This window comes from Grammomys surdaster, unplaced genomic scaffold, assembly GCF_004785775.1.
Source record: "Grammomys surdaster isolate TR1022 unplaced genomic scaffold, NIH_TR_1.0 230, whole genome shotgun sequence".
Lineage (NCBI taxonomy): Eukaryota > Metazoa > Chordata > Mammalia > Rodentia > Muridae > Grammomys > Grammomys surdaster.
In genome coordinates this window covers 1,178,969-1,186,768 of record NW_021604675.1, presented here as the reverse complement: position 1 = coordinate 1,186,768, position 7,800 = coordinate 1,178,969, and the positions used below count along the sequence as shown (strand labels likewise).

Genomic DNA, 7,800 nt, shown 5'->3' with positions numbered 1-7,800 from the left:
TTGTCTGGCTTGAACCTGTGCAGTGTGTGCTGCCACAGGGTCAATGTGTGCACTAACCCCGTGGTGTCTTGAAGATACTGTTTGTTTTACATTACCTCTGGCTCCTACAGTCTTTCTTCCTCCTTTCTTAGCCAGTTTCCAGAGCCCTGAGGACAGGGTGTGATGAGGACACCCCATCACTGACTGTGTGTGCCAGGATGTCACACTCTATGCAAACTGTTCCGTTGTGCGCCTCTGTGGTAGTTCCCATCTACGGCAAGAAGATGCTTCTCTGAGTGCTGAGTGAGAAAATTGATCTATGGGTATGATGCACTGTCGCTAGCAGACATTCTATGCCTATGCTCCTTTAGCAGAACAGCCGTATCTGGTTTTCACAGGCCTATGACCTGTCTCAGGTTCTTAGACACCAGAGCCATGTCAGGGATGCAATGAATCTCATGGAGCAGGTCTTCCATATTATCAGAGAGAGATTATTTTCACAATGCACCATCATTGTGGCAATGGATCATGTAAGCCATTCTCTGTTGTAAATCACAGGGTGTCTAGGTGTGTTGGTTACTTCCCCCGCCGCACCGACCCCCAGCCTGAAGAATTTCTTTTAGTATCATAAACTTGAATGAGTATGGGTGAAGGCACTAGTTAGACATCAGCTCGACTTCTTGTCCAATGAGAAATGTCTTCAACTATATCCCCTTACCATTGGTTTGTATGGACACACCAATAACCTTGGCAATATCCTGAAATATTTGGGGTTTTCCAGGGAATCTTTTTCTGAGGATAGAATATCTTCAGATTGTAGTAACACATAATAAGACATGCGAACACAAAATATACAGCTCTGGAATACAAACATTAAACTATTGCAACTGCAGCTTTGTTTATTTCAACTGACATTTCTAAAATTCTTTAGATATATCATTCCCAGTAATATTGATTGGTTTATAAAACCATGCCACATGTAAAATAATGTAAAATCATGTTTCATAATATGTAATATCTATAGACAGTGGAGAGTTAAAAAAAACATAAACTTTAATCTCATTTTTGAAATTGATTTTCAGATGTTGAGTTATTTAGTATCCAAACATTGAAAGTATATTGGCAGGAATTTAAAAATTTCCATATGTTAAATGAGATTTGTCTCATTATAACAGAGAAGATACCAACATGAGATAACTGATATGATATGATCTCCAATGCTTGATCCTTCCACTTCAGCTTCATAAGGATTATAGGCATATGACGTCAGATCTAACTAAATCACTCTTGTCATTTTGATAGAGCTTACAACTCTACCCTTTATGAACACTAAGCAAGTGCTCTATCATTGACCTACATCTAATTTTAATACAACCGTTTAGATACCTCAGTGGAAACTCACTGACAGATCACTGATACATAGCTGCAACTTTTGTTTAAGAACAGATTTGGAAGTTTCCTCTATACTGACTATCTTTCATAGTACAGCAGTGATATGCATAATGTTGGTGTAATTAACCACTTTACAATTTTATTTATCGTCTACTACATAAAATGAAAACCATATCTGGTACTGTTATTGGCTCAAGAACCTATAGCTATACAGATTCTAGACTATATGAGAAAACTTACTATCTTTATTTGTGGTTTGCCCTTTTCTCTATGGGGATGTTGATCACTGGCCCATGAGTACAAAGTGAGCAGAGTCAACAACAAGGTTCAGATTGCCCGTGAGTACAAAGAAAATGTCAGACTTCTGGCATCAGCTACAGAGAGGCAGCTCAACTTTATTAGGGGCGAATCAAGGGCTATAAAGTTCTGGAGAAGAAGGTAGGAGTTTCCAGTTGGGTAAGTATCATTGGCTAGAGCTTAAGGTACCAAAGAATGCCTCATTGGAGAGGCTTTCCAGGAGTTCTAGGTTGCTTGCTGGACTTGTAATCTCATCAAGGCCACATGACATTCTGCAGGTAGGGAGTTTTGGGGGTTGGGGCTCCCTAGTGAAGATCAGAGAAGGGGAAGCACTGCTGGTGGAGGAGCTATCAGGACATGATGGACTGTAACCTTAATTAGCAAGGTTTTCCCACAATTACTCTGGTAAGTAAGCATAGTATCAAACCAAATCCTAGTGACTTGTCATAATACCTATACGGCATCTCTGAGCTCTCATCAGAGAAGTTGCATTTAACAGTAGATAATGACTAATACAGGTGGACCCAAGGGTGGACAAGGGACAGAGACTAAGAGAGTATAAATTGTCCATCCACATGTGTACTCCTTTTCCAAAGACTTAGCACCACTGTGGAAGAGGGAACAGAAAGAGTTCGAGAGTTAGAAACAGCTGATATGTTCAAGCACCAGACACAATTCCTGCATGGAAGGGGTGCTAGGCACAAGATTCTACCCCTGGCTGGGGAACTATTGGCAACTGTTGGTTGCTATAAGAGAAAGGGTAAGTTTTCTCTAAAAGTTTTAACCTCTGTCAAATCTACCATGATCCAGAGCATGTGAGTAGTGTAAATTGGCTTTGATGGGGAAAGAGAACATAGTGGGAATGGACTGGGAAGTGTTGTGGCAGGGAGGATGGGCATGATCAAATCAGCTTGTATATAATCTTGAAATAACTAGTTTAAAAATGATAAAGAGCTTGACTTAATTTTAATTTAAAACCCTAAAATACCATAAAGATTTACTAATATACATCTTATTAAATTGTCTAGTTCTTAGACCCCAGTGACTCCTCTCTCATAATATATCCAGACCACTCCCCGCTTCCACCCCTTCCCCTCTACACCAGTTCCACTCCCCATCCATTTATCCATTTCTCTTCAGAAAAGAGCAGACCTTTAAAAGTCCACAACAAAACAGAGCAAAACAAGATACAAACTACAGAGCAAAAGTATTTTACTATGTTTTCCATGTATTTGTTCTTGCTGTTAGATTGGTGTTTTTGTGGATTTCTAACACTGGAGTTGGGTGTATCTTGGACTGTTTTGCCTGTTTTGGGGACTCTCTTTTCCTCTTACTGGGTTGCCTTGTCTAGTAACCATCTGTATTTATTTTAAAAGAAAGAAACAGCAAATAATCAAGGTCTATTTAAATTCCACCTATTTATTTTTACCATAGCATAATGGCTTAGAGGAGAATGCCCTGTTTTTGTTTATTTTATTACCATTTAAAGAAGATCTTTGAAGAGTGGTAGACATCAAGAAAGAAGTATGGTTTTCTCATGAAACTCATATACAGCTGAGAAGACTGTTATCTTGGTTTAAATTATGCTAAACAAGTACTGTGTACCACTGAACAAATCCCTTTTTAATTTTCCTATATCCTACCAAGAAAAAAGCTTGTCACTACCTGATTTATCTAAGGTCTCTGAGTTCCACTAGTTATCCTTGACTGAGAACAAGATATTTGCTCATGTTGAATTATTACTTGTATTTATTATTACTATTATTATCCTTGTAAAACACTACAATTTTTTGATATAGATTAGAATAGCCTCTGTGTGATAAGCTATCTGTAAGTAAAGAATATATTCTTATTTCACTTTATTAAATGTCAGGGAAGCTCACATTAACTTTTCTAAAACAGAAAAAAAACTGCTTGTTATACTTTACTTCCAGACAATGCTAAATGTGACAAAAATGTTATCATTCCTGTTGACTAAGGATTCAGAAATAACTGTGACAAATAATGCCATTGTATAATATCTAACTCTGAAGAATCTGTGCCTATTGTTCTCTTACTTAAGAGACTGGAGAAACAGAGTAGTTCTTCCTAGCCTTGAAAAGTAAACTGCTATACTGCTGTGTTCTGAAATGCCATTTAGGAACTGTGAGTGCTACTTAGTGCTAAGCATAGGTCTTCCAACAACCTACAAAAAGGCAAAGATCTCATTCATACAGTTATAAGGAAACAGGAGGAAAAGATTTCCTCTAACAATTGTATCACTTTGGAAGAACATACCTTGCTCCAGGTCAGAACACAGGAATTTGACATCCTGATCAAAATTGTGTAATATGAGCACCAGTGACCTTAGTGAAATGTGGTCGTTTGATCCAGAAATAAATGACAAATGTTACTGTGAATTGGACTGCTTTAATGCATTGTGAATTACCACCAGTTCTGTAGAATCTCAGCCACTACCATCATTAATGTGCTTACTTCTTGATTTCCTTCCTATCTATTTTGATGAGCATATATTTTATCTTCTACTTTTTGTAATATTCACTGAAATTCAAATTTTACCACCATCTTATTTTACAGAAAAATTAAAGGCCTCACATATTTATGAATACAATTTTATCCTTCTAGCTATTTATTTAAGTAGATGTTATAAATATACATCGGAGACAAAGCTGAAGGGAATTTTGTATACTCTCCTACACTAATTATGATAAATGCATCCCTTATAAACATAGTTTGCATCCTTTGATTCTGTGTAAATATGCTTTTATGTACCCATTCAATTTCTTTATTTAGCTTTCACAAATTACTTGCTTGATTGCAGTTCCACGATAGTGGAATCTAGCAAAATGTCTGATTTCAATGACCTCAAATATACCCATGTAAGTAAAGCACTAGTGAAGTTATTGATCATGCTAATCATACTAATCTTGTTGCTTTTATTTGATTTACACTTGAAAATTAATGTAATTAGAAATCTTCTGCCTAGCCAGGCGGTGGTGGCGCACACCTTTAATCCCAGCACTTGGGAGGCAGAGGCAGGCAGATTTCTGAGTTCGAGGCCAGCCTGGTCTACAGAGTGAGTTCCAGGACAGTCAGGACTACACAAAGAAACCCTGTTTCAAAAAACCAAAAAAAAAAATTAAAAAGAATCTAGAAATCTTCTGCCTCAAGGTACATAACTTGTAGTTAACTATACCACTTTCAACAAGCTAGCTTTCTCTTGCTGAATTCATTGACTCTCAATTTTTACAAGTTTTAGTATTGCCTGGGACACTCATTAAAAACTTTAGTGCTCATACAATAAATAATAATAATAATAATAATAATAATAATACAGTTTCATTATGGATGATAAAGGCATGGATATTTTTTCTACATTTTAAAATCTGATAAGGCCATTGTCATGTGGAAACTATTCAACATCCACTCTAGCCAGAGAATATATTCAATCCTTGCAATAACTTGCAAATAATGAAACGGAAGTATTTATTGATCACATGTATTGTCATATATGTTTTTCTCACATGGGTAGTTATATTTTTTTCATAATATCCTCCTTGCTCTTATTATCTTGTAATATACCAATGCTTTTAAATTGTATCTAATCTTGGGTCCAAATTCTTTATAATTCTGTAGTAATTTGTATACATGTGTAAATACCTCCTTTTCTAGGTAGTACTTTGGTTTCTGTTTAGATTTAAAAATAAAATTAAAGCTAAATTATTTTATAAAACATTTATCTAGTATTCTAAATATTATTTGCTTCAATTTGGATCTGATAAATCAGTAAATAGTAGTTATAATGTACAGACAACTACAGTTGTTTAGAAAATAACCTATCTCTTCTCCTTTACTATGGGACTACTCCTTGTTAGCCATGTATGTTTCTTTTTCTAATAAACAGTGACCCAAGATTTTTAAATTTCTTGCACAGTTTGGTTATGCCTATCAATATTCTTTCTCCTGCTTAGGATGAACTTTGTCCAAATGTATCCTATTTTCAGAAAGAGGATACATACTGAATAGAGCTGAATTCACCAATAGCTTTTTGTCAACAACATCAGTCAAGTTTAACTGAGACATAGCCTATATCAAAATCAAGCTTTAAGAAAAATGTACTTGGACACCTTGAATCAGGAGTGGAACGTGGCAGCTCTAGCTAAGGGTGAAAACTTGTCCCTGGTGGTACACTGACCTGTATATGTTCACCTGTAGAACTACTCAATCCCTGACCTGGGCCCAAATGATGCATTACTAAAGATGCATTCAGTAGGATCTGCGGCTCAAATGTTCACTACTGGTAGCATGGCTGAATTGGGAATTTTGTTGTGAAAAAGCCAATGGTGCTCGGGCTTGAAGCTGCTGGAACAGTCACAACAGTAGGAACGTTGGTGAAATATCTAAAACCAGGAGATCAGGTTGCCATTGAGCCTAATGTTCCCAGAGAAATAGATGAATTCTGCAAGATCAGCTGATACAATTTGACACCATCAATCTGTGCCACACCCCGTTTGATGGGAACCTCTGCTGCTTCTACAAGCACAGTGCTGAGTTCTGCTACAAGCTTCCTGACAGTGTCACCTTTGAAGAAGAGGCCCTGGTTGAATTGAGCCTCTCTCTGTGGTGATCTATGCCTGCCATCGAGGTACAGGTTCCCTGGGGAACAAGGTCATTGTGTGTGGAGCTGGGCCAGTTGGGATAATCTCTTTACTTGTGGACAAAGCAATGAGAGCTGATCAAGTGGTGGTGATGGACTGATCTGATTTTCAGTTGACCAAAGCCAAGGAAGTTGGAGCAGACTTTACCATTCAGGTTGCCAAAGAGACCCCTCGGGAATTGTCAGTAAGGTGGACTTAAGTCAGCTAGGGAGCAAGCCAGAGGTCACCACAGAATACACAGGAGCAAAGTCTTCCATCCAGACGGGCATCAATGACACTCACTCTGGTGGGACCTTGGTGATTGTGGGAATGGGCCCCAAGATGGTCAATCTACTTCTAGTGCATGCAGCTGTGCGGGAGGTGGCTATCAAAGGTGGGTTTCAATACTGCAACACAAGGCCGATGGAAATTTCCATACTTACATCGAACACTTTGAATGTAAAGCCCTTAGTTACCCATAGATTCCCTTTGGAGAAGGCTGTAGAAGCCTTCAAAACAGCCGAAAAGGGAGTGGGGCTCAAAGTTATGATCAAATGTGACCCCCAAAGACCAGAATCCCTAAATGTGAATTTATCTATCCCCTCAGCCCACTCAGCATCTAAGGACTAAAAGGCTAGAGGGAAAGCCATTAATGCTGAACTTTCTTTTGAATCGTAAAAATAATAAACTCATAAGCTGAGAGCCTTAGAGGAGTTGGCGTGTCTTAAAGACAGAAGTAGGGACACACTGGGGTACCTTGTAGCCAGAATGAGAGGCTTATAATGAGGAAAGTCTAGCACAAAGAGTCTGGCAGATAAATCCTGAGAATGTTCTTTCTCCAGTACCTTCACTGGGTGAGATGAAGCATGCCCTTGTCTATGTTCCATTGTTGCTGCCAAGGCATGGTGCTGACTTATGAAGAAAATACTTCCTTAACATTGAAGTGGCCCCAGGGCTGAACTTTCAGTCAGCTGTTCAGAGTACGGAGTTTCTCAAGCTAAGTGTCAATTTTTTGAGGGGAGTAAGAAAAGGAACTTGCCTTCTGGATCCAGACAAGGAACTGACCGTTAGAATAAGACAAATCCCAGATGAGGTACACTAGCTTACATCTCCAAATGTGGAAAGAATAAGGGCACTCAGCTCTGTCCAAAAACCATCTCTGCCTCAGCTTCTAAGAATTCGCTCCTTACATTTGCAAAGTGTTGGGAGGCCCACCTTCCCAACACTGCTCATTCTTGATCAGGAGCAGTACTGGTTGCTAAGCGACCAAATGATTTCCACCCAAAGATGTTAAACCCTGCCTAACTCATACAAGAGGGCCATAGGAAGGACTTGAGTTTCCCACTCACAGTATTAGACTTCTCTCCCAGGCTCACTCACAGGCAATTATTATCCCATTCCACTTAGTTCTGGCTCTTGAAAGATGCTCCACTTCTCAGCTGGGTAAGGTTGGTGATATCTTTTGGGCGGGTATCACAGAATGTAATTTCATCAT

At 38.6% G+C, this 7,800-nt stretch overlaps 1 pseudogene; it reads left to right on the top strand.

The window, feature by feature from the left end:
• The first annotated feature begins 5,781 nt into the window (after positions 1–5,781).
• Positions 5,782–6,935, top strand: LOC114626203 (annotated as a pseudogene).
• Positions 6,936–7,800: the final 865 nt, after the last annotated feature.